We start from the raw sequence: 27,320 nt of genomic DNA on the forward strand, positions 1-27,320 counted from the left end.
CAGCAGTTACGCAAGAGATGAGGGGTCTCTAATGCAGCAGTTCTCAACCTGTGTGTTGCGACCCCTTTGGGGGTCGAACGACCCTTTCACAGAGGTCGCCTAAGACCATCCTGCATATCAGATATTTACATGACGATTCATAACAGTAGCAACATAACAGTGATGAAGTAGCAACGAGAATAATTTTATGGTTGGGTCACAACGTGAGGAACTGTATTTAAAGGGCCAGAAGGTTGAGAACCGCTGCTCTAATGGATGCTCTACCTATAGCTCGAGTTTGACTCTCGTATCACTGGGATGAAAAGATGCCGGCCAATCTCATACCAATGGTTCAAGTTGGAGCAATTTTGTGTGATGTTTATGTGACTTTGAATAAGCGTCTCAGTATCATCACAAGGAAATTAAAAATACCTTTCTAATAGCCTTATAGGCGCTTCTTTTAAAGACTGGAAGAGCCCTGGCTGGTGTGGCTCAGTTGGTTGGGCATCGTCCCATTCACCGAAAAGTTGCCAGTTTGATTCCCAGTCAGGCACATGCCTGGGTTGCAGGCTCAATCGCTGATCTCTAGGGGTAGGGAGAGTGTATTTCAATTGAATGGCAAGACTGCATTGATCTGATATCAAGGAAGATTCTACTAGAATACGTTTCCAGTGCCTTCTCTATGTCATCCAAGGGTTTGGGGAGATAAGAACTTCCTCTGAAAAAAGAAAAAATACAGAAAGGTTCTCATCATACAGGGCTTGAGAGGAAATGTGTTTTCTTTCTGGGAAAGTAAACTATAGCTGACATGTAAAGGAAGGTGACCACAGCCAGGCAGACTACACGTGCAGAGAATAGGTGACTTATGTACCGATTCCATCCAGTGGGATATATAAAGCTGAGACAGGGAACCAACCCAGGAAACTCACATGGCAATCACATGGTTTTGATTAGGACTTTTTGATGATGTGGCCAATGGAGACTATGACTCATCCCTTATGAGGTGCAGAAATGGGTGAACCGAGAAGTCACTTGTTGGAGAAGAGAAGGTCAACAGTTTCTATAGGCTGTCGGAAAAGTAGCAAAACAATGGAAACACCGGAACTCTTGGGTGGAGGATGAGAGAGCCAGGTTAGGAAAGCAGCATCGACGGGTTGTGGACTGTGAGTTCCTCCTTTCCAATCCCCTGTAAAAACTAGACAGGACAATAGGACAAAACTCCAAAAGAGGAGAAATGATGGCACTGGTGACATCTGGCCCGAAGATGGCCTTTCCTAAGAGCTTAACATGTAAACATGGGGTGTAAGCCCTTCACGGTAGGTATGTCCGAGGTTCACCTGAATTCACTGTGGGCATATAGCTTGATGCAACTTAAACATATGCTCTAGGTTTTTAGGCCTTGTCTACCCACAAGAAACAGATGCTCTTTGGAATTACAGACACGGAGATTTATTTTGTTCAAGTCAACAAGGTGAAATAAAAGACTAGAACATTTGGGGTGAAGTCTTTAAAATTTTCCATCACACCATCTGCATTCCCACTCAGTCCCCAGATTACTTGGGAAAGCAGTGAGACTCCACTTTCAGGCCAAAGTTACTCAAAATCAATTACTTAAACACTTCCCCACTGGGATTATCTGAACTTGCAAGACCACGTGCGTCTTTTATACTTACCATTCCTTTTCTTCTTTTTATTGGAAAACATCTGAAATAACTCAGATCTTTCAGAAAAGTAGAGAATAATATGTTGAACAGAGTTGTAATGATATGCAGTTTTATTAAATTTTTTTTGTCACCTTGGTAATCAGGTCATTTAGCATAAAAATTACTCAGGGTATCTGATTGGTCCCAGACGCTGAATAGACATGTTAATTTTATATTTTAAAAAGGTATAGGATGTATATAGGTTTGAGTTGAGTAATACCTCTGCCCTTTCTCTGAGTCCCTTTTTTCTAGACCAGTTAACTGAGTTCCTTCTGTTGTCTAAAAAGAAATAAAGGAAAACTTCTATGGGGATTTCTATAATGTGGTTTCTTTGAACTAGAGACTCAGTATTGCATCTTTGTCTTCTGGATCCTCCCTACCTCAAGCACTATCTTCTTTTACTTAAAATGAGTCACTCATCTCCCACACCCTCCTCCCCACATAATGAGATAGTCATTACTAGGACAGCTAAGAGCTGGAATAGGTCCCCTCCCATCCTGACGCCCACTAAAGAATGGGCTCTTGCCTCTCTGGGCTTCCTTTGCTGTCTCCCCGGGACAGGCACTCCATCGTCCCTCCTCCTTCTGATTGTAGCCCACAGATTCCCGTTGTCAGCGAACCCACTAATTCCTGAAGTGTGTCTCCCTTCCACTCCCTGGCTCCATTTTTCTTCTTATCTCTGCCATTTCTGAGCGCACTTTGAATTCTTTGTTGGCGAAGAATACACAAGATAGATCTTTAAAAACAAGGAAGGGAAGCGTCTTCTTAGAAATGTCCCCTACTGTTTGGGAATGGCTGCTTGTTTTCTGTTATGGCCAGGCATTTGACAAAGGAATGAAGCAAGATACCTGACAGGTCTATGAATTAAGGGAAGAAAAGGAATTGGCTCAAACATTTAGTAGCTTGTCCAGATTCTCATAAGTGGAGCCAGGAACTGACTCCCAGTCCAGCCGCCTCCAAGCTTTCTGCTGTCTGATATTAGCTCCCAAGTAGCTGCAGTTCTATAGTCTTTCAACCTCGATGAAAGGGTTGACTATATGGATAGTGTCTCCCCTCATGAGAACCAGTGGCCGGTTCTCTCTTTCATACCCACAGACAGTACCACAGGCCATTGTCTTAGAGCTCAGGTTCCTGCTCAAGGTCAGGCTGCAGGGATGTTCAAAATATCCCCTCTTTGGAAAATTTCAGGGGAATCATCTGTGTAGTTCCTCATTGCTTTCTTTTGATAGCAATACATCTAATATGGTCATATGTGGTCAAGTCCAATGGCTTGAGGAATGTTTTGTGGATTAAAAGAAATGTTAAGATAAATTCATGTTAAGATAGCTTGATTCAGAACACATCTTGGACCCATTGAGAGAACCGTTCCAAAAAGTTCATTGTTAACCAAATTCATGCTTGTGAACAGTTTGATTAAACATTCCGGAAGTCATGGCTTCAGTGGAAAACATCCTCTCTGACTTGGGATTGGTGCCAGGATTGTTGACCAGTACCCGACAGAGAAAAGGAATCTGCTATTTTTTTAATTATTGATTTGAGAGAGAGAGAGAGAGAAGGAGGAGGAAGAGAAGGAGGTAGAGGAGGGAGACATCGATTTGTTGTTCCTCTTTTTTATTTTTAATTGATTTCAGAGGAAGGAAGAGAGAGCTAGAAACATCAATGATGAGAGAGAATCATTGATTGGCTGCCTCCTGCACACCCCCTACTAGGGATTAAGCCTGCAATCTGGGCATGTGCCCTGACTAGGAATCGAAGAGTGACCTCCTGGTTCATAGGTCAACACTCAACCACTGAGCTACACTGGCTGGGCAGTATTCCACTTATTTATGCATTCATTGATTGCTTCTTGTATGTGCCCTGACCGGTATCAAACCCACAACTTTGGTGTATTGGGACAACACTCTAATCAGCTGAGCTACCTGGTCAAGGCCAGGAATCTGTTCTCTCCACGTCAGTTGAGGTCTCCACTTCAGGCCACATTTGGAATAGGGAAGCATAACATAAAAGCAGGATGTCGTCTTAAGAGAATTTCTATTGCATAGTATTGTGAACTTTGTGCAAAGTTCCATTTGGAGTATTTCTGTTTAGGCGAAAGATCGGGGTCATGTCTCTTTTCCCAAAACTAGTTCATTCATTCATCTCTGCCTCTGCAGCTGAGAGAATTGAATCCGGACCCACATTTTATTGCTGTTTCTTTAGGATAGTGAAGGAGTCTTGGAATTTAACGTGTCCCCACTGCTAAAGAAGTTAAAGGCCCACTGTGTACTCCCAAATCAAAATCATATGTTCAGGGAGGGTCGAGACTTCCTGTGGAAAGTACAAACTTTAAAGGTTTCCATTTTCACTGCTCATCTGAAATAATGTAGAATTTATTATTTCATACGACACGCAAGTAGGAGAGCCTCCATTAGCTGGTTATTCCTATAACTTCAGTGAGTGTCGGCCTGAGGTTGGAAGGGCAGGTAGCGGAGGCCCAGATGTGCGTGGAAACAGATGTGCTCGCCTCTCCTGTGGAACCAGAGAAATTGCAGCGATGGGGTGTGGGGTCTGTTTCTCCACTCCAGTTCCCCTGAATCATTGTAAAGGCTGTTATTCAATGGCTGCTATCCTCTGAAGAGTCTTTGCCCCTTTAAATTATGGATGTTGCTTTTCTGCTTTTTTGGACCATGCTGCCTTGTGGTACAAATCAACGAAGATTGTACTCTGGGATCGTATAAAATCGATTTTCATAATGCTGTTTGTTAGTACTTTTCCTTTTAAACTTTTTTTTCCTTCTTTGTGTGCATGGGGTGGAGTGGGGAATAAAGCCATAATTATCTCTACCCCAAAGAATGTCAAATATATTACATAGTACTTGTCAACAGCATACAACAGAACTCAATAGCTAAGTTGCTTCTCCCCCCCTTATTGCACAACAAAAAAATACATCCACAGAGCAAAATGAAGTGGCTGATAAGAGCGATATTTCTGTCCATGTCTGACAAAGACCTGCTCTGGTGACCAATCTCCACCTGATCCTTTAGGTCCGTGATCGGCAAACTGCGGCTCGCGAGCCACATGCGGCTCTTTGGCCCCTTGAGTGTGGCTCTTCCTAAGCCTTAGGAGTACTCTAATTAAGTTAATAACAATGTACCTACCTATATAGTTTAAGTTTGAAAAATTTCGCTCTCAAAAGAAATTTCAATCGTTGTACTGTTGATATTTGGCTCTGTTGACTAATGAGTTTGCCAACCACTGCCTTAGGTGATATCTTAATTTCTCCTATCTCTTAGCCTTGAAAACAATGCAGTTTTCAGAGATATTAGGAAAATAAAATATAAATTTGGGATGAAACCTTTGTCCTCTCAATCACCTCTTCAGAAGGAAATAGATATAGATATCTAGATGGGTGGTAGTGGATAAATAGTGATTAAGAAGAGATCGAGCTAGAATGCTACAATACCATTCTCAAGAACTCTTACAGAAGCACAAGCTATCCGCCCATAGGAGGCGCTAACTGAACTGCCATTTACTGTACATTTATTCTGTTTTTATATAATTACTTCTAAACATCACATTAAACTGCATTAAAGATAATTTGGCCTAAGAGAACTAAACAACACCACATCCATCATCCTAACATATTGGTTATTTATTTTTCTCCTTGCTAAACTTGCTTGGTTTAGGTCTATGATTTTACAATGTCACTCATCATGATGTACACATACGCTCATAGTTGAAATTTACCCCAAACTTATAAGAATTTTTACTTTTTTCTTTAGTCGTTGAATGATCATTAAAAGTAGTTCCATTGAGTTGATGTAACATAATTTCCTGACTATTTATTGTTGAACATTTATCAGCTGCACAACCTTGAACTTGTTGCATTAACCTCATGTGCTCTGGCTACCTCCTTTGTGAAATGGTATAATAATAGTTATGTCATGGGTCTATTGTGGAAGATGAAATCGCTAATGTGTATGAAGCATTTAAAGCAGCATCTGTCTGTTAAGACGAACTCAATATATATTAACTGGTTTAAAAATTGTTCTTATTGGGAATGTATGACATTCTTTAGTGAACAACTTTATTCAAAAATCTCTCTCTCTCTCTCTCTCTCTCTCTCTCTCTCTCTCTGTCTCTCTCTCTCTGTCTCTCTCTGTCTCTCCCCCCCCCCATGTTCTTAAAGCAGGTTCCCAAGTCTGAGATCTCAAGTCAAGTGAATTTCTTTTTCCCCATGGAACTCAACGTTCTTTATGTAGATTGGATCATCTGTTATAAAATTTGTCAGAAAGCACCTATAAAACATCCTCTTTTCCATGGTGTTGTGTAGAATATTGTGCCAAACAAGTTAAATAGACTTAGCCTTTAATTATTCCATTCTAAACAATGGAACGATGTGAGCATACTGCTGGTTCAAGTGTGGACGGAAATAAGCTAAGTTAGTAGAACATAGGGCCGTGTATGATGTGTCCGTGGAGTGTTGTTAGCTGCAGGTTTTTAAAATTGTGAGTAAAAGACCATGTTATGTAAAAACCATGTGTTATAAGCAACCGACTCGGAACAGTGAGCATCTGAATAAACGCTGATGGTTAATAAGGGACAAGGAGGAGAAGAAATCAGCTCTTGGCTGAGGAGTCAGCAGGGAAAGATCAGGATTGGCCCTGGATGGTTCCCAGTCAGCCATGCAGATGTGAGAAAGACAACCAATGTGTAAAAGACGTGCATATGGGTCAGGAACAATCATCTGGCCAGGCAGGTGCTTGGAGACAAAGAAACAAGGAAAGGAGCAAGGAGGTGTAACAGCAACATAAAATCATGGCTCTAAAATGTGATGTTTCTGAGGGTCAATGAACGGGTTTCCTATCAAACTCATGGTCCCCTCACACACGCAGAACTTCTCTCCCTTTGTGTTTTAGTTCGGTTCCCCTTATCTGAGATCCCCTTTCCCTGATACATGTCCTCCCAACCAAAATCCCTCCTATCTCTAAAAACCCGCCTCCTACATGAAGCCTTCCCTGATTGTCCCAGGACTAAAGACATGAATTTCCAATTACTTGTGCAGATGTTCAAATGAGAGAGGAGGTGAGATATATAATCCCTAGGAGATAAAGGAATAGAGAGCGGAGGAGAGGGCCTTGGAAAAGGCTGACATGTTGGTTATGGGGCAAAGAAAGAAAGGAGTGAACCAGGATGGTGCCATGTCTGGAAATCTAATGGGGACGAGTCTTTCCAAGGAAGGTATTTGTGCATGGAGTCTAACTCGGTCTAGATCCCTTACTCATTGTTCTCTAAGTGGAGGATTTTTTTTTAGCCCCTAAGGATATTCAAGTGTCCTCATAAAGTTGAAGACCAGATCACTGCAGTTGCCAATCACAACCCCTTCATATACTACAAGCATAAATGTCTCTTCCATATTTCTCCATTCTTTCCCCCTCTTTTAGTATCAAGGCAAACAAAGGACTGGTTCTGTTCTTTTAAAGTTGAGAAAATGAAAAACTTTCCAGAGGATTGTACAGGGTCAGTGACAAGGATACTTTTCGTGCCCTCAAAAAATTCCATTGTGGGCATTCCATAAAAAAATGGGCTTTTGTGCCTTTCATAGATTACAGTTCTTTATACAATGGACTTGTCTAAGGCTCTTCCTGTTTTCCAATCAGTTAAATTTAGAACAATTGTTTCCATCTCTTCTGAGATATGATGTCTAGGAAAGTGAATGCCTCGATGTGGTACCAGGGCCCAGCGAGTCTGTGAAACCCAGAGGCGGCTGGAGTATCACCCAGCTCACTCTGTGGGGTTCCCATGGGCACACAAAGAGCTTTTTCCTTCATGGTCACTCCTTCTATTACAGCAAATCCTGTAATATAAGCTCCAACATTCCTGCCTCCTTAACAGAAAAGATCTCCATGTAGAACATAAAACCCCTCATTTTTATAGACCCCCCTCTTGTGTTTTTATTTTATAGATCTTTGTGAATTAAACAATTTATGATTATCATTGTAAAAAATGGGAAATACATTGAAATAAGAAGAGAAAAAAACACCCACTCACTTATCATCCACACACAACCACTGTTAACATTCCAGGAGATGCCCTTCTAGATCTAATAGAATATTTATAAATTGATTATGCACTTATATTTTTATTTAAATACATATTACAAAATTTTATGCTTTTGTTTTTTTTAATTGATGCATACTGTTATATGGCTTTGAAGCTTGCTTTTATCTTCCCATATAGTAATCTTCTACATTAACTTATGGCGACATGGTTTTCAACTGTGTAGATGAGCCATAATGTATGTACCAGGTTAAGTCATTAAACAAGGAGGCCAGCAGATTGAGGCGGCTCTAAAGCCCCAGCAACCTACATAAGCAAACCCAAATCTAAGTCTGTAAATGCCTCAAGGTTCTGAAATCAAAACGATAGATAGGTAAATCCATGCTCTGCTTACTTTTGAATTAAAGTGCAGCATGAAAATGAATTTCCAGGTGCCTTCAGGAGAAGGCTCACTGTGTGTTCTTCCAATCTCAGAGAATTGCTTCTCATCACCTTGTCAGCTGGCCTCCCATGGGTTTTCTTCTCCCAGAAGGACTGCTGTCTTTCTGCATTTGTTTGGGGCCATGTCCCCCTCGAGGACACAAGGCAAATGCTCCATTGCCTGACTTGGCCTCAAGTAGAGAGTGAGGGGCAGTTGGTGGCTGGGGAGAGGTAGAGAGAAACCACATTCTTAAAAAAAAAATATGATTTCAGAGAGGAAGGGAGAGGGAGAGAGAGAGATAGAAACATCAATGATGAGAGAAAATCATTGATCAGCTGCCTCCTGCATGCCCCACACTGGGGATCGAGCTCATAACCCAGGCAAGTGCCCTGACCAGGAAGTGAACCATGATGTCCTGGTTCATAGGTCAGTGCTCAACCTCTGAGCCATGCCAGCTGGGCAAGAGAAACCACGATCTTTAGAGAAGACAAAACAAAAATAAAATAAAAACATGAAAATGTATCGCACTACACTGAGATGAAACGAAGTGGGGACATGCCTCTACACGTGCTGCCTAGAAACTTAACATTTCTTACAAACAATCATCAATAGAAGCTGTGACATCACCTCGATGCTGCAAAGTCAGTACATTGCACTTGACCGTGAGTCGTGCAAGCATGTGACAGAGAGGTTCTAAAAAATGTCGCTGGACCGAACTTGGCTTTGGATTCAACCCCTTTAAACTGAAGATCACTAATTTCTGCGATGCTTTCTTATTTTCCATTGACAAAAAAAACAAAACAAAAGAAAACATAGTCCACAATTTCTTTTTAGTAGGCAAACCATGAAATCCAAACAGAAGTCTAAATGAGTGCAGCAGGCCGGCTTTGAAGCCTCTTTGTATGGCTTTGAAGCCTCTTGCAATAATATTAGAGGAACTAATGCAGTGGGAACCAGGGAAGCTTACAAAATGCACCTGGTGAGCACGCCGAGGGTCCCCTTTCCCTCTCCCTCTCGCATTAGGACAACAAGCGGGCTCAGTTCTCTTGCCCAGGGCCGCTTCCCCCCACCTATCCTGTTACATTAACATTTGTGCTGGCATTCACTTCCTGCTTGTTATCCGGAGTGGGGTTGCCACAGTGAAACTTTGGGGTGGTCCTTCCTGGGTCAGCCTCCTGCGCCCCCGTCCTGCTTCGCCTGAACTTGCCTCATTCCCCCATACATGGAAGTTAAGTCTGATCAGACTCTTGGACCCAACCGGGGGATTGGACCATTCCTTTGGGAGGGGGTGAAATAAAGGAGGCAGGGAGGGAGAAATGTTATGGCATTCTCTCTATAGTATTTATTTTTTACTGTAAATTTGAAAACGGCTGTCTGAGCAGACTATTCTAGTCCAAGCACCGGCTCCCACCTCCTTGTCCTCCCTCCACTGCAGTCTCTGGGTTCTCCTCTTCTCACACTGTTTTTCATCCCAATGACTGGCACAGGGCGCGGAACAAGTAGGCGCCACCTATGGTGTTTTGAACAAAATCAATGCCTGGCACCTCGCAAAGGAAGACAGAATGTTCAATAGGTTTTATGAGCTCTCAGCCCCGTAGGACAATTCTTCAGGGGGAGGAGGCGCTGGGCAGGGGGGCGGGCAGAGGGCAAGGAAAGCCCTGATTATCTTCGAAGGCATCTCGGAGCTTTCAATGACTTTGTCTTGGCCTGGGAAATTACTCATGGGGCTCTGGGCCGCATTGAAATAAATGCCTTTTATGCCCGATGGTGAAAAGCAATCCACAAAAAGGAGGAAGAATAAATCTGTAGCCATTTCATTCTTCTGGAACTGCTTGCTGTTGTTTTCATGCGTCAACGTGACTTCAATAGCACAAAGGAGAAGCGAGGGCTGAGCCCGGTGGAAAGAGTAAAAATGATCACAAGTCACTTCAGTTCTTCTCCAGTGGGTCCCTCTCTTCAGTCCCAGCTACCGAGTAAACTTTCTTCCCACTGGTACAGTGACACTTCCCTGTTGGTGCCTTTTGGCCAAATGTCCCTACAACGTCTAAGAAGTCTTGCTCTCTCCATCCTCATCTCTTTAAAAGTCAAAGTGAAAGGGGGCGGGGAGGGGGAAGGGGGGGTGGTAGGGGGACTGTCCAAATCCAATATGTGAAGCTTGATTGGATTGTATCTCCTCCCTTCCAAAAGGCTCAAAACAATGTTTTGTGGACAATTTGGAAATTTTGAATAGGGAGTGGATATTTGATGATATTAAGGAAGTGGTAGTCTTCTGAGATGTGATAAAGGTATTGTGATCGTGTAGGAGAGTGTCTCTTTGCTCTGGCTTGCTTACAGAGCCACACCCCGGAGTGATCCGCCAGGGAGACTTTTTCAAGAATGTTCCTCAGGATAAAAGTCTGTCCATGACATACCTTTCCCAGTAGCACCTTTAATGCTTTCATTCTGAAGCTGGTATTACTTGGTGGTGCTGTGTGAGGGAGACTCCTGGGACCTCGGTATGATAAGGTGGAGAGAGTATTAGCTGCCCAGCTCATCTCATGTGTCAGGCATGTTTGACCTGAAATCTGCCCAACACACACACACACACACACACACACACACACACACACACACACACACACACCTTGAATGTTGACTTACTCAGCTGTCTCAGTCATCATAAGTAGAGTTTGTCATCTTACATGGGCACTTTCCTAATATCGCATTCATCCTGTTCAATTTGATTTAGAAAAGTTTCTGGACGTTAAAATGCATCTCTGTGAAATATTCACGATGTTTATTGTTTCTCAGCTTTCTTTCCTGACCACGTTTCACATTCTTACCCCCTTCGTAGTTCTGGAGTGTTCCCACAACGACCTCTAGCAGGGAGAGCAGTGATGTGTGTGTCCATTTTGGAGGTGAGGAAGAGCGGGAGGGGTTTCACACGCTGCCCAGGGTCACAGAACCCTGCTTAGTGGTGGGGCGGGTCCTAAGAGCCCCCTGGTTCTCTCCCTCCTTCTGCTGCAGGCTCTCTTGCCGGCCTTCCCTACATGTGCACAAATCAGCAAGCTGGTCCTGTCACTTTTCCAAGAGCACTTGTGATTTCGTCAGGGGCAGGGTGGGGACATACCATGAGATTTCTTTTATAGCAGCTGGATTGGATCTCTGGGGGCCCTGTTGCCAGAGCTCGCCTCTCTCTTGCTGTGTAGGGTTGTGTAATACTTCTCTTCAGCCCCACACCCAAACACCAGCTGGGTGTAGGGAGGGAGGGGGGAAGAGGGTGGGCGGTATGGAAGCCCGGCGAAGGCCAAGACAGTGTCAAATAACAAAACCCGGTGGCCCAACCACGGTACTATAGGCAAGAAACCTTTGGGACTGTCTTTAACACAACCTCATAGTATATATCATTTTAGAAGAGGCATTCCTATGAATACTCTTTTGGCCTACACTTGGTTTGGATGTGATGGTGTTGGTTCCTTTCCTATTATTTCCAAATCGGTTTATTTTAATAACATGTTTGCCTTTGTGTAAACAAGGCATTTATGATTATAGGCTCTTGTTTATCTGAGTATAAATATGGAGTTTCTTACCCATGGTAGGTGGTCAGTAAATGTTTCTGGATGATGATGATAACTAATTTTGTGAACTATTTTATTATTCCATTTGATTGTGATGAAAATGTCCAAATTTAGTGCTGCTTATGGGGTGGGCTTCTAAAAGCCATGTAGCTACAGTGACAGTACCTGTGACTTGTGGTTGAATGACCTATGGTGGTTGAATATTAGAACACCCTTGTGTTCACTATTGACCAAATATCGGTAACTTGAACCAGAATGTACCAAGGATTATTCTATCTTTGTGAAGATCGGTTTTTCCTTAATTCTCACTGGTTTCAACATTCACCGTGTCCTTCTCCCATCTCTGGCTCCTTCCAAATCCTCCTTCCAAACACATAATCATTTGATTGTGACTTAACCTTCAAAGACGACAATGTCCTTTGTAAAACAATTAGTGCTTTGGATAATACGAATCTCCAACTCTAGTCTGTTTTATCAACATTTACAATATTGGTTTTTTATAAAGTTAAACATATTTGTAATTATATATATCTAACCTCATGCAGGTGCCTTTAAACTATAGGCTTTTCTTTCTGGTCACACAATTCTAAAGTATAAACCAGATTATCTATCAAAAGAACAAATAATGAGTGGGAAAATCATGATAGGCCTTAGAAATCCAAGTCAAATAATGACCATGATGTCTTATATTTGTCAAACAAATCTTATTTGTCTTTATTATTTATTAAAAAGATGTTTTGATTTTCATGGACGGTCTCAATGGTATATCAGTTAATCAAAAGACTTATAAAAATCTAGTTTATGAAACTCAAAGTCCTTAGCCTGACCTTGGGCCCTCCACAGTCCATTGTGAACATACTTTTGCCAGCCTTCCCTCTAAAAACTCCTGTACCTTGGCTTTTTCTGCTTTACTGTCCTATATAACATCCTCCCCACAGGCCTTGCAGTTTTCTTCCTAAATGCTTTCACTCACCCCATTCATTTTACCTGGAAGACACCCCCACTTCTTTCTTATCAAACATTATTCATCACTCAAAATCCAAACCACACCCCACCTTGATCCCAAAGACTTCCTAGGACATCAAAGATCTCTCTCGCAGTTCCCAGTATCATAATTATTTACCCCCAATGTTTTCATACTAATTTCCAAGGGTTCAGGGATTTCCAAAATTGTCTCAAACATTTATTCTCGGGGATGGCAAAGCCTGAGTACTTAGAAACCCTAGGCAACAAAATCCACGTCCATCGCCAAGAGTTGCCAAATTGTTCCTCCTGGAAAGAGCCCAGCCTTAGTACTGGAATTACACTTAACGCTAATCTATTTGGAACCCATTTTATCAACTAGAACCACAAGTAAAATGTGTAGAGTCGGGGAATTTTAACTGCAGTAATCACACTCTTTTGGAAGTTTTGGAATGGCACAAGACTACAAGCAAACAGAGCTGAACCGCCATGAATTTTCTCCTTAGTCATCCTCTGTCTGCTCCATCCTGTTCTCATACACCCATATCATCCGTCATCATGTATTTTTTTGCAGGACTATCACATAATAATATTAAGCTGGATGCTGTCGATCTGTTAGAAGTCTTTGGTGGCAAGCAACAGGGACCACGTCGGTCTAACTGAAGCAAATGAGAATTTGCTAGAAAGATGAGGGCACATACCTGGAGAGAAAAATCACACAAACAAACTTAAAAACGGACAGACACCAGGGTAATACAGATTCTTTCTGGCTTTCACCACACTGTGGTCTGTGTCCACAGGTTAGGCATCTATGTTTTCTTGGCTCATCTTTTCACTTTCTTTTATCCAATCCCTCACCCCTCCCCTCTACCATATCTCTATCAGTCTGTTCCCTGTCCCCATGCCTCTGGTTCTATCTTGCTCGTCAGTTTATTGTCATTGGGCACCACCACTGGGTTGAGATAGCTCAAATCATTTTTTTTTAACCCTTGTGTCACTCCATTCTTCGACCTCACGAGTAAGAATTCAGTTGGATCACCGTAGGTCATAAGCTCGGCCCTGGATATTCTGGCTGATGGTCTCACAAAGTCAGCACTCGGTGGCAGAGAAATCGTTCTCCAGAATCAAATAGGGGTACCCCTGTCGCAGAGAGAATGGATGCTGGGCAGGAAACATTACACTAACAAATGATCATCACGTCTTGGAATATTTTCTAGCTAAAGAAGCTGACAGATAAGTAGAATACATTGACGAGAAGAAAGGCCCAAAAGCCCTTTTGAAAATGTTATTTATATATTTTTTAATTTGCTGAGACAATAACTTTCTTTTGCGGGGGGCGGGGGTGGTAAGAGGGTACCCAGCTGGCCTGTGAGAATGCCCTTCTCGGACCCAATTTCTGAGCTCTTTGAAGGCCCAGCTAGCTATCTCTGCTTGTGTGTAACCCACCTCAACTTCTGGTTGCCTCTTCTTCCTCTGCAGCAGGCTGGACTTACCGTCCCCCTTCCATTAACCTTTTAGTTCGGCTGCTTCTTGTGTCTGTCATCAGCTCCAGGAGATGCTGATTACGTCGGGAGCCTCTGGAAGAGGGGATGAGACAGAGAAGCACCAGGAGATAAGGAGACCAACAAGGAAAAGATTAAAAACCTCTCAGCGCTAAGTACTCCCAGGGCAGAGTCCTTCTGCAAACCTTCGCAATTGTTGGCTTTGGACGGGGGAGGATGAATCAGTTTAGATAACTCAGGAATGGGCTTGAACCTTTGCCCAGACCTCAGAATGAACCACTGAAAAAACCTCCCCGCCTTCCCAAATTAAGACATTGAGAAAAACATTGAAAGTGAGTTTCCCTTCCTCTCCCATCCCCGAATCCCAAGGGGATGGTTGGGACCACAAGGCAATTTATTCATAATAATGGATTAGATTTTCAGTACATATTCCCCTGTGGCCATTTTGATGTGTCACAAATGCATTACAAATGTTAAGTACTGCAATTAATCTCCCCAAAAAGGGAGGGAGGCGAGGTCTGCCAGCTGTAGATTCTAGTGATTTCATTTGGTTAAGCGGTTGTTATTATTTTCGGCTTTAGGATGTGTTTCCCCAGAAAGTCAGCCAGTCATCAAATATTAATTGAGTGCGTATTATTTGCCAAGCTCTGAACTTGGCACAGGGTGAGGCATATAAACCACAGTGCTGCCCTCCTAGAGTTTCTAGGGAAGTTCACGCACCAGCTAAGCTCATGTGTACATGTACCCAGATTCATTTACTTAAACATCTAGCCACTGAATAGAATACAGAACCCATGTCCTCTTCATATTAGCGTTCTATAGGCAGGGCAGTACAGTGGAGGGATTATAAAGTCTAAAGTTATTTTAAAAAATATGTTTTTATTGATTTCAGAGAGAGGAAGGGAGAGGGAGAGAGAGATAGAAACATCAATGATGAGAATTATCTATTGGCTTCCTCTTGCACGCTCCCTACTGGGAATTGAACCCTCCACCCGGGCATGTTCCCTGAACCGGGAATCCAACGGGTGACCTCCTGGTTCATGGGTCAACACTCAACCACTGAGCCATGTCCGCTGGGCTAAATAGTTATTTTTTGCATTAACTCATTGATGGCCCAATTCTTTCCTCCAAGACCAGGAACTATTGCCATTATTGCTGTTACTGCTCTTAGAATTAATGGGAGTTTAATGAGGTGACACTTTCAACTTTTTACCCTCATTTGACTTGAGAATCAGCATACTGGCGGTATCCATCCTGACCTGCCTTCACGGAGCTAAAATAGTTATGAATGATATCTGAAGGAGCTTGAAACTGTGCCAGACCCCAGAGGATGGCTTTTGGCAGTCGGTACTCACACCTCTCATTTCCTAGTCCAAACGTTGGAGGCAAGCAACTATCTGTTGTTCGGATGCGATCCAACTACTCACATTCTTCCGGACTCTGCTCAGACACTGTTCCTAGCACCTATCTCATCTCATTCAAAAGAGGAAATGTCTCTATAAACTGCTACCAAATGGGAGGAAGCTTAGGTTCCTAGCTTAAGAAGCTATTATCTGTGACCTTATTTATATTCTGGGGAAATTGTACCTTTTGGAGGTGACTGAATTGATCTCTATCTCCGTGAAGGGCTGTAGGGGAGGTCATTCCAGGAAGTTTTGTTGGTTGGTTGGTTGGTTGGTTGGTTGGTTTGTAAATTCTGCAAGCTTCTAGAGCTCTGTCGTAGTTGGTATTTTGGGTTCCTCCTTCAGATCTTACCTGTAACGCTTCAAAAAGCTGACCAAATGCCAGTGACAAAGCCAACATTTGATTTGATTCAAATGCCTAAGTTTTATTTAAGGAATTTTAGTGACTTTATTACCACTTCAGTTCCCTAGTGTATTGAGCACCTGCTGTTGAATTCACTGCTGTGGCTCCAGGACAGAGAGGAAATACATTGACTACTGTTCATTGGTAAACGTGAGAAAGACCTATGAACACAGTGATTCATCCTGTTGGCAGAAATCTAACTTCTTTATCTAAAAGAAACAGAACAAAGCAACAGATTTATTGGGAAGTGCTAGGTAATAAGACAGGCAGGACAATTAAGGCAAAACATAAGCATTCTAGAATTTGTGGCCAGCCTCTCTCCAATCCATTTGAGCTTTTACAAAAGATGGGGGGAGCCTTTGAGTTCATGGAGCTCCTGCTTTCTGTCTGTCAAAAATCCTGGAGACAAAGGAATAATAAGGGTTTCAGTTCAGAAATTTGAGAGCAGGAAGACAATAAATTCAGGAAAATTGCCCTGTCCCACTAGCAGTTGATAGAATGTGAACCAGAACTCTGTCTTCTGATGGTTAAGTCTGATGGTCTTTTCACTATGTCACTCTTTTTAGCAAAATGTTTTTCCTTAGATAATACAAAAGTAAACTCTGGCCCAGCTAATGTGGCTCAATGGTTGAGCATCGACCTATGAATCAGGAGGTCATGGTTTGATTCCCAGTCAGAGTCCATGCCTGGGTTGCAGGCTTGATCCCCAGTAGGGAGCATGCAGGAGAAAGCTGATCAATGATTCTCTCTCATCATTGATGATGTTTCTATCTCTCTCTCCCTCTCCCTTCCTCTCTGAAATCAATAAAAATATATATTAAATAAAGTTAATTCTGTCACTCTCCTTTCTGAATTTCTAATCAATGGACTTTAAGAGAAAGATGTTTTGCTCTTTGGGGAAATGTATCTTTGAGAGGGCCAGAGTGTTTAAAGGCCTATCAAGGCCATCAGATGTCATGATATAGGATTCAGAAAATGGACTTTCCTGAACCACCTCACTGAATGTGTTCACATTAACCCACTGTTTCTGCTCGTAGACAGCTGAGCTCCTATTGCCACGATCTCTGCAAATGGCCTTGATCTTTGGCTCAAGGATCAGTCCAAACTAGGATCCAGATAGAGGGGGACAGAAATACCCCAGGAAGCTGGAGACTTTGACTGAGCTCAGAGGACAGAGTTAGAGGCCATCATGAGGAATTCATACAGACCTTCTAGCCTAAGTTTGATGAGTTCTTCAAGTATTTTAGAAATTAAACCTTTGTCCAAGCTACTGTTTGCAGACATCATCTCCCATCTGGTTAGCTGCCTCTTTGTTCTATTGTCAGTTTCTTTTGCTATGCAGAAGCTTTTTAGTCCCACTCACTTATTTTTTATTTTTGCCTTTACTTCCCTTGTCTTTGGGGTCAAGTTCATAAAATGTTCTCTGTGACCAAGGTCCATAATTTTGGTATATTTTCTTCTATGTAGTTTCTTATTGTTTCGGATAATTATTTTTTTTTTAAGTGTGTTCAAGATGGTGGCACTTTATTTCAATCCCTACAATCCCTAACCCCCAGGACAGAAGATAAATATCTTAGGCCTTTTTTGGTTATCCAAGGGTCAAAGACAGAGTAACAGTTCAAATGGAGGTCTCCCCACGCCCAAGGATATGCCCTTGACAATACGCTCTTGTGTGTTTCTTCCTTTTGACTATCTTGGGCCAGAAGGCATTTTGGTGGAAACTTGTTAGAATTCCTTGCGGTTAAGGTTTGCTGTGTGGAAGCTGTGTTGTCCTTGCGGTTAAGGTTTGCTGTGTGGAAGCTGTGTTGTCCTTGCGGTTAAGGTTTGCTGTGTGGAAGCTGTGTTGTCCTTGTGGTTAAGGTTTGCTGTGTGGAAGCTGTGTTGTCCCGGTTGCCCGAGTTTCGGGGAGAGCAGCGGCCCTGAGAACAAAACGCATGCAGCTGTCGGAGCTGTAAGCCCTGGAATAGGCCAACGATTTTACAGTTCAAGACCAGATGTGATCCAACGTGTCGACAAAAAGCAGGGTCACCAGGTCAAGTGCCGACTTTCCAGATCAATTTTTAAACTGTCTCCGCTGATTAGGGCAATGGACGCAGCCATACATTCTTGGGGAAGGTATTGATCAGGGAACAGACGCTAAGGTAATTTATCCCAGCTTAGAAAAAGGGTCCACGAGGTATTCTGCCTGATTCATATCTCTCTCTCTCTCTCTCTCTCTCTCTCTCCTCTCTCTCTCTCTCTCTCTCTCCCCCCTCTCTCTCTCTCTCTCTCTTCTGCATATTTGAAAGCCTTTTGGAGGGGAACTGTGGGAATCATCTTCCCCGGAACACTGGCAGATCTTTCTTAATTCCATTAATGGAAGCTGGATGCCAGGTCAGAATGCTTGGTTAAATATTATCCTAACTGGTGCCTTTGTTTCCAGCATTCCACTGGCAGGGAGATTAGAACCCGGTTTTCTGCACACATGTGTAGAGGGAAGGAGGCCTTCTGTTTTTCTTCCTCCTGGCTGTTATCTGGGAGGTTCTGGTCTCAGAGCAGTTGCTGAGTTGTGCTGTCCTGCATGAAAGAAGACAGGGAGGTAAATCCCAGCTTCTCTTCCCAGAGTCCCAGCAAAGTGCTGCGGTTCTGGAGACATTCCCGGGCTCATTCTTTTCCAAACGAGGCATCCTGAGGTTCAGCCTATAGTATAAAATTACTCAAATTCCAGTTTCCCTTCCAGAAAATGGAGAGAGCGGGATATATGTCGCATTGCTGAGTAGGCACATGCCATTGTTCCCTCCAAATACGGAGTGCACGTGGGCGTCTAAGTACCAGCCAGTCATCTCGCGTGGTTTCCATGTCCACTCTGCACACCTGGAGGGAATGGCGCACAAAACGGGGTCCCCTGTTCCTAGGAAGAGTGGATGAGACCTGAACTGGCTGGCTCTCGGGAGGAAGAACCAAGCACGGTCATTGTGAATTCCTTTATGAGAGATTTCCCGGGGGGGTGGGGGGGGAGAAAGCAATGGGTAACTAGCTGCCATTCTGAAGTTCTTTTATGGATGCCAATGGGGCTCTTGCTTCATTCTTCTATGACAGTCATTTGCACAGCAGACACAAAATAACTATATTAAATTTTTTAGTAAGAAGAAAATGATACCTCTTCTTTAGCATCTTCCTACTCATTTTGCTAAGAACGTTTTCTCATATGATCCAGGATCTAGTTCTTCATGAGCCAACGTGAACGCAGGATGAACGTAAAGAGCAGTTCAAGATTGACATTTGAATCCTGTGTCCATACCATTGTCATGAAGGGCCTGAATCAGGGATGTACAAGGTCAAAGGGACTCATGCTTCACTTGGCATTATGCCCTCACTCTTTTTTAAAAAAATATATATTTTATTGATTTTTTACAGAGAGGAAGGGAGAGAGAGAGAGAGTTAGAAACATCGATGAGAGAGAAACATCGATCAGCTGCCTCCTGCACATCTCCTACTGGGGATGTGCCCACAACCCAGGTACATGCCCTTGACCGGAATCGATCCTGGGACCTTTCAGTCCGCAGGCCGACACTCTATCCACTGAGCCAACCCGGTTCCGGCTATACCCAGAACACAGTTTCCACAAGCATGGAGTCTGCAGTATGCACATTGAAACTGAGAATTCCACAGTATCCCAATTCCTTACCTCTTAACTCAGACAGATACATACACAGAGAGGTATAACATGATGTGATAAGTAGGAATGATAGTATTGGGATAAACAGGGACCCTCAGTGAGCACTGGGCCAGCAGCTCAGCCTGGGGATGTCAGGATTGCTTAATCCAGGAGGTGCATCTAAATGAGCTCCTGGATGGTGAATAGTGATTTACCCAGCAGAGAAGGAGAGGAGGGTGTGGCAGGATTTGAGGATGACCCCAGTGACCTTTGTTCTTTGTCTAATCTCCTCCCATTAAGTTTGGGTAGAACTTGTGACTAAAATGAGATATGACTCCCATGATTGTATTATTGGCAAAAGGGACTTTGCAGATATAATCAAGGTCCCTATCAGTTGCAGTAATCAAAAGATTATCTGGGTGGGCCTGATGGAATCACCTGAGCCTTTAAAGGGGATTGGGACTTTTCTGAAATCAGAGAGTTTAGAAGGGCCTGTGGAGGGGGCCGTGTGTCAGGGACCTGAGAGAAGCTTCTAGGAGCTGCTAGACAACAGCCAGAAGGACCAAAGGAACCTGGGTTCTCTGCTACAAGGAAGTTAATTCTACCAACAACCATAAACTAAAAACCTGTCAACTTGCTCACATGAAAATAAATGGGTGTACACAAAATTACACGGGGTTTAACAGTGGTTTGATTCCTTTTGTGCGTGAATATACGTTCTGTGTTCACAGCATAGCAGTTTGGCTGATTCATGACACTATTTTAAGGTAAAGTGGATAAAGAATACATAAAGTGGAACTCCATCATTCATCTTATCTAATCCCCTGCCTGTAGACAGAGAACGTTATTATCTCCATGAAGTAATAGAGGTGGAAGAGGCCAGCTCACCTGCCACCAGGCAATCAGCAGAGGGCAGAGCGCTCCATTCTTCAGCTCCCCGATTCTTCTGTTATTCCTTTGAGAACAGGCCAGGCGAATGGTCGCACTGGGCAAGGTAGGAGGCATGGGAGCTACAAGGACAGGGTCAGGAGAGAAAATCTCGGGATAGAATTCCCCAGGTACGTGGGCAACAAAGGATTTCATTCTGAGTCTTTGTCATATTGAATATCGAGTCTATTGTATACTTTTGTCCAATTGGAAAACATCTCACTTCTTAACGTGGAATAGCTAGCTAGCTTCGGTTCAATTCCCAATAGTTATACAAAACAGACTCCAATTCAAACTTAAAGAACTATGTTCAGTGTTGTTGTTGTTTTTTTTTTCATTAACCCAGAGTTGAGATTTAATTGAGCCTCCGGCCCTAGCAACACTTGTGTGCCTGCTGGCATAGTCCCTAGAAACCCAGATGTTGCACATTAATATCATGATAACCATTACTGTCATGGCTTCCTGTAGCATTTTTTGTTCTTATAGATGATCTTTAAAAACAAGTAAGAAAAAAGCTTCATTCTTTTAGGTCCTTACGTAGATGAAACATTTGCTTTTGCACTTGACTGTTGTCAGAAACACAGTGGTTGGAACAGAGCAGAGCGGCCCATCTTCTGGGCTCCTCCCAGGCCCCCTTTGAAGTCCCCGGGAACATGGTGCAGAGCAGGGACACGCCACACGGAGGGGACTGACCAGGATCACCCTCCTGAAACTAGGGTGAAAATACGTTCACTTCTGCAAATAATACCTCTTGGGTTTCCACTTATATTCAAACCTTTTGAGGATCCTGGGGAAATACCACAGGAGCAGTACTTCTGTTCCCTGTGAACCGAGGATTTGTTGCGCTGGAAAAAGAATCCATCCTGTAGGGGTGTCGACGGCAGCTGGCGGGGTACCAGGAAGGGGGAAGGATTACAGACTGGGCCCTGGCCCCAGTTGGATGCGATTTCAACGGCGTGTAGTATTATTTTTCCTTTATGTTGAGCTGCCTTTTGGTTTTCTTCTCTGTTGGGATGTGAGAGGGCTCACTCGGCCCAGGCCTGTGCCGTCCATGCGTCTGAGAAGGGCCCCATGGCTGTCCGCTCTAGACGTGCGTCATTTTCCCAAGGCCCCCAGGAGCCCATCGGCGTTGGTGGTTTTCCCAGGTGGTGCTGGGAAATGTGTGTTCGAAGTTCTAGAAACTTAGGAAGGCTTCTCTTTGGTGGCTCATGCTATTCCTGGGGATGACTACGGGATTTATAAAAGCAATCAACGCTTTGGACCAGATTCCAACATGAGGCAACACAACCAGCCACAATCCAGCCTAACCCTAACAGAATGTTACCTCATCATCCACTTGGGAATTTGCTGTTTACATGCGTCGGCTTCATCATGTTTGAACTACGTCACATCGGCCACACACAGGAAAAGCTCCCAGTCACTTCCGTGCAAACACAGTTTGCAGGAAGGGCACTGCTGCATGCCAGCTCTGCCGTGGAGCCCAAGCACCCTGATGGTGATTACCACATCGTTCCCCAGGGCTGACCTTAGCTCTGGGAGAGGTTCTGCCAAGATCCCACAGAGCTCCCGTCCCGCAGGCTTCTCCCTAAGATTCTGCAAAGTCATGCCTCTGTCACAGCTATAGAAAGAACCACGCCCGCTATCAGGGGATCTTTTTATCATAACCCGGCCTTACTCTAGCTGTGGCCCCGGGTTACTAGGATGGCTGGTAAGATACTTCCGACATCTCATAGGACCTGGGGGATTGGGTGAGGGATATCTGATACCGTTTTTGAGATGTTGCCAATTGTGTGCTGTGCTGCAACTCTCCATGGTCACCTTAAAATCTAGACATTAAATAGCCTTATAATGGTGGTGTTTTGAGAAACTAAAGATAGGAGGCCTGTAGGGAGGGAGGGAGGGAGGGAGGAGAGAGAGAGAGAGAGAGAGAGAGAGAGAGAGAGAGAGAGAGAGAGAGAGAGAGAGAGAAATAGCTGGAGATGATGAGACATAGAGAAGAGATGGAGAATTCAGTGGAAGCAAGAAATGAAAGGAAAGTGACCACGAGAAAGATAAACCCTCAAATACTTCTCAAGTGTACTGAGCAGGGTACCAGAATCCCCAGTAGGAAGCATGGGGCTGCAAGCTCATTTTCTTCAGTAACTGGAAAACCCTAGAATCTTAGAAGATGAAATCAGGCAGGCAACAGATGCATAGAGTTTGTCCTTTCTATTGTTCAAACCTTTCGCCTCTCAAGGCCCCAATTCAAATGTCATTTCCTCCAGAAACTCACCTCCACCCGTGGGTCAGCATGAAAGGGATTTCTCTGAGGATTTTCTGCAAAGTTCCATAGACAGGAGCCTTATTCCTTGGGGGGTCGGGGATGGGGTGGGCAGGGACCTTGTGGGCAGCCCTACACAATCAATAGGTCACCCAGTTTTGCATCATCCTAAAGTAAAAGCATAATTGCATGAAAGGGCCTTTCACGAAGGACAGGTTGGTTTAGAGTAGCGGTTCTCAACCTGTGGGTCGCGACCCCTTTGGGGGTCGAACGACCCTTTCACAGGGGTCACCTAAGACCATCGGAAAACACATATATAATTGCACATTGTTTTTGTGATGAATCACTATGCTTTAATGATGTTCAATTTGTAACAATGAAATTGGGGGTCACCACAACATGAGGAACTGTATGAAAGGGTGGCGGCATTAGGAAGGTTGAGAACCACTGGTTTAGAGTGTCATCATGGCCTTGAAGGGAGCGTGGATTCATTTTATTATTTCCCCTTAAGGGAAACTTGAACTCTTCCTGTGCCGGAGGGGGGCGCTTCCCCCTCATCCCAGGGTGTTCCTAGCCCACAGTCAGGTCTGAAAGATGACCCTGCATTCCGCAGATGTCAGATTATAAATATAAAGCTGCCCTTTTTGTTTTTTTCCTTTCAGGAAAGAACTCCCCATTTCACCTTCCTGAGCAGTGGAACCCGTGGCTCAGAAACAGCGACTGCCCATGAAACGTCAGCTCGCAAATACATTCCACGGCTTATTTGCGGAGGGAAATGTCCTCTACCTCTTGACCTTTCAGATAGCTAGTGAAAGCAAACAGGTAAGCCTTTCCTTGTTCTCCTTTTAACTAAACAGGAAGAAAATGCCCCGCCCTGGCTTGGCTGGTAACCCAAGGCAGGGGTCTCACGGCCATTCCTGAAGGATCACGGCTCAGATGACGGGGACAAGTCCTGGCATGGTCATGGCAAAGGTGACACTTCCTGGTGTCTTCCTAGAAACCGCAGCAGCCAGGGTTGCTGGAAAGGCGTGGCCAGGAGAACCCTAATCCGTTCAGGTTTGTGTGTACCGTAACCTTGCACCTTTTTGCCTGTAAATCAGCACCGTTTGAAAGTTCACCACATCCTTTTTCTGTCCGGGCCTGTGAAACAGCTTCCTTTCATCCAGCAGATAGATGCCTGTGGTTTCAGAGCCCTGGGATGTTCCATTCCAGGAGCCTCATGTGTGTGGTTAGTTAATGACCTGGTTGTCTACTGAGGTTTGTGACCAGGGATTGTTGCGAAGCTCTACCTGACTTCTTTCTTCTGCTGGAGAAGATGAGACCATTCTTACCATATTAGTCACGCTGGGCCTTTTCTTCCTTTTTCTTTCCTTTATTTTTATTTTTTTTAATATTACGCAGGAAACGTTCCTCTCCAAGAGCACATAATTTGGCCAATAGCAGCTTCCTAGGTTCAGAGCCACCTCACCACCTCCCGTGAGTTCTCCAAGATAAAGTTTGTAATAGCACAGTTTGAGCGGTGGGAATGTCACCACGTTGCACAAACTCAAGGCATGCCTTGGCATCCAGTCACTCTGCAAATATTTACGGAGCAGAGTTCATTGGGGTCACTGGGATGAACTGGATGGTTGTGATTCCTCATGCCTAGAATTTACCATGACCCACACAGTCACACAAGTACTGTTTTGTTCTTAAACGGGCATTTGAGTATCGAGTTCTGAACACAGCAGACCAAGTAGTACCACTCTTCTTGAATTAAAGGGTTGACGATGGCAGTAGCCATGGATTTGGACACGCAGTCCAGGTGGCTGCTGTTTGAGGCTGAAATTCACCCCTTTGGCACTAGAACATCTCGATGCAGAAGCCAGGCTCCCAAGTGCTAACGGGTTCACAAACAAGACCAAGTTCAGACCTCCAAAAGGATATTTTGTCATTTGGAACCTGTCTACGGCCTGTCAGATAGGCAATCCAAATCTGAGGCTGTACACATCATTCAAAAGAGCCAGTTGAAAAGCAGAGGGTAGAGGAGAGAGTTGCCGTAGCCTACACAAAGCCATCAGTTTGTCATTGGTGTGCCCTCTGTGATGGTCAGCCTGATGTGTCAACTTAGCTATGCGATAGCAGCCAGTCACTCAACCAAACGCTCAACTACGCGTCGGTGCGAGGGTATTTTGTGACGTGATGAATGTCTGCAGTAGTTGGCTTTATGTAACAGAGATTCCCAGATGTTCTGAGTAGCTCTGCTCCAAGTCATTGAAAGGCCTTGAGGACAGAACTGAGGTTTTCCTCGGGAAGAAGGCAGTCCACCTGTGGTTTGGAGCAGGGGGCACCAACCAGTGGTCCATGGACCACTGGTGGTCCGTGAGGTCTGAAAGGTTGGAGACCGCTGGTCTGGAGAATCACTTCTGCATGAGAGTTTCTGCACTGAACTCCTTGCTGGCCTGCTCCACAGATTAGGACCTGCCTAGGCAGCCCACAATTGCAAATGCCAGTTGCTTAAAAGTGTCTCTCTCTCTCTCTCTCTCTCTCTCTCTCTCTCTCTCTCTCTCTTTCTCTTTCCATATACATGCAGGACATCCCCCCAAAAATGTAGGGGGCCTTGACTTACGAGTTTAATTCGTTCCGTGACGGAGCTCGTAACTCAAATTATTCGTATGTCAAATCTTAAAGTGAACGAGTGAGACATGTGATGCTGGCCTGATGTTGTGGCGTTCACTGTGACGTTCGCTGCGCCAACTAGCGGTGGGGTATCTGAAGCTGGCTCGTAACCCGAATTTTAGCTCGCAACTCAAAGCAAAAAATCGGCCGAGAGACGGCTCGTATCTCGAAAAACTCGTTAGTCGGGACACTCGTAAGTCAAGGCCCCCCTGTACTCACTTTGAATGATTAAAAAGTCAGTATTTATTAATGTACAGTTCATTTTGAAAATTAAGTGAATTATTAGTTGTTAAAGCGTGTATACACTTTTTGGGGACACCCTATGTACTTAACATAATGTTACATATAATTACTTGTATATGATGAATACATTGTTATATATAATTTATGTTATTAATATATTGCTATGTATAAATATATCTCCTACTGCTTCTGTTGCCCTCAGGGAAACTGATACATCTTCTCATCATTAGCCTAGAGGTAGTAAACCACCAGCTTGATGATTTTTTTTTTTTCACTGAATCAAATACCAATGCCCAAAGGTAGTGTGTAAGGTTAGCAATGACCTTCATGGCATGTCTACACCAGAACTATACAAAATTTTCCATCTGGTCTCAACACAAAAGCCAGAGGTGTCCTGCTAAACTATAAGATCACGTCACTTCACCGTTTAATACCCTACTGATTCCTCCCACACTCAGTCAATGCCAGGGTCTCCGTGTCAGCCTGCAGACCTGCGAGATCCAAGCCCTGCTTTTTTGGGCCATGTCACCCTCTTGCTTCTGTGCTCCAGCCACACTAGGCCTTTCTGTTCCTCATAGAAGCCAGTCACACTCTTTATTCGGGGCCAAGGCTTTATTTCCTGTTACTTGATTTTCCTTTCTTTCTAGCACTTACTAGAAGCCCATTGCATAAAGATTCGCACAACAGGCCTTCCTTCCCCTGGCTGCTGGTACCGGTTTTCCTCCGGCAACCAGGACCCAGGCCTTTGGTCCGGCCACAGCGGAGAAGCCAAGCCTCTTCAGTCTTGAGTCTTCAGTCTTCAGTCTTCACTCTGGCTGGAGCCTTCAGTCTTTGCTCTGCGCCTGTGTATACAAATTAACCGCCATCTTTGTTGGGTTAATTTGCATAGTCACTTTGATTGGCTGGTTGGCGTAGCGGAGTGACACCAATTTGCATGTTTCTCTTTTATTAGTGTAGATAACCATTTAACATATTCCATATTCACGGCTATGCTCAAAATCGATCTCCTTTAGAATGTAAAGCTCCACGAAAGCAGGGACTTCTACTTTGTTCTCTGCTGTGTTTCCCCAGTACACCCACAAATTAGGTAAGCTGTTGATATCTGTTGAATGGATAGATGGATGGATGGGTGAGCTTCATTCAGTGGTAAAGTCAGCCAAATATGGGAGTGGGTGTTATTTAGGTAAAACGATTGTGCTGAATTTTAATTGTCTGCCAGGTATTTTTCTCCACATAGATACCGTTTCAAAGGGCATTGACTTGTGATTGAAATGTTTTCAGTTGCTTCCCACCCTGAGCTATAGACACCCTATTGGAGAATCATCTGAATTTTCCAAAACAGCTTGATACTTTCCTATGATCAGAGTTCCCACATGGCATATTCTTTTAAAAAAAATAGATTTTTATTGATATCAGAGAGGAAGGGAGAGAGAGAGAGAGGTAGAAACATCAATGATGGGGGAGAATCATTGATCAGCTGCCTCCTGCACACCCCCTACTGGGGATCAAGCTGCAACCCAGGCATGTGCCCTTGACTGGAATCGAATCCAGGACCCTTTGTGGATGCTCTATCCACTGAGCTAAACCAGCTAGGACCCACATGGCATACCCTTGAAGAAAGGGTA

General features: G+C 43.9%; 1 long non-coding RNA gene across 2 annotated transcripts in view; it reads left to right on the plus strand.

Annotated features, from left to right (window-relative positions):
* Positions 1-27,320, plus strand: part of LOC118678847 — a 388,841-nt gene that overhangs the window by 174,165 nt on the left and 187,356 nt on the right. For both annotated transcript variants that reach the window (XR_004975049.1, XR_004975050.1), the window contains exon 4: positions 23,457-23,616. This is a non-coding gene — a long non-coding RNA (uncharacterized LOC118678847). The remainder of the gene's footprint in view (positions 1-23,456; positions 23,617-27,320) is intronic.

The sequence above is a fragment of the Myotis myotis genome, unplaced genomic scaffold, assembly GCF_014108235.1.
Source record: "Myotis myotis isolate mMyoMyo1 unplaced genomic scaffold, mMyoMyo1.p scaffold_m19_p_21, whole genome shotgun sequence".
In the NCBI taxonomy this organism is placed as follows: domain Eukaryota; kingdom Metazoa; phylum Chordata; class Mammalia; order Chiroptera; family Vespertilionidae; genus Myotis; species Myotis myotis.